General features: G+C 30.7%; 1 non-coding gene across 1 annotated transcript; it reads right to left on the bottom strand.

Annotated features, from left to right (window-relative positions):
• Positions 1 to 107, bottom strand: LOC111814566. The gene has a single exon (XR_002819526.1). It is a non-coding gene; the product is annotated as a U6 spliceosomal RNA (small nuclear RNA).
• Between the last annotated feature and the right edge of the window lie 417 nt (positions 108 to 524).

Raw genomic sequence — 524 nt, 5'->3', positions numbered from 1 at the left:
AAAAATATGGAACGCTTCACGAATTTGCGTGTCATCCTTGCGCAGGGGCCATGCTAATCTTCTCTGTATCATTCCAATTTTAGTATATGTGCTGCCGAAGCGATCACCATCCGATTCTTTTGTTAAATTAACTTTATTTTTAATTACTTTGTTTTATTGGAGACAGAATGTGATCAGGGCTTTGAGTGACAAATGCAGATAGACATGAAATAAAGCAATCATGGAAATCTTTGAATTATAAATGATTGATAAGTACTTGAAAAAAATATTTGACTTCATTAAGCATTAGAGATACTTAGTTTACTTCTTCACTATATGTGTTAGTGGCTTTAGCAAGGCATCTATTTTTAGTTTTACACTGTTAGAATTATCAGACACAAACAGATAACATCATATTCATTTTAGAATACAAATGATATTTTGAGAGAAAATAATATATGTAGGTAATTTGAAAGTTCAAAGTAGCCCCCCAAGAACAATCATTTATTATAAATTTTAAAGAACATACTAATTCAATGGTGCTG

Source organism: Octodon degus, unplaced genomic scaffold (genome assembly GCF_000260255.1).
Source record: "Octodon degus isolate 3935 unplaced genomic scaffold, OctDeg1.0 scaffold00358, whole genome shotgun sequence".
NCBI lineage: Eukaryota > Metazoa > Chordata > Mammalia > Rodentia > Octodontidae > Octodon > Octodon degus.
The sequence above is the reverse complement of the archived record's forward strand: the minus strand, read 5'-3'. Positions and strand labels throughout refer to the sequence as shown.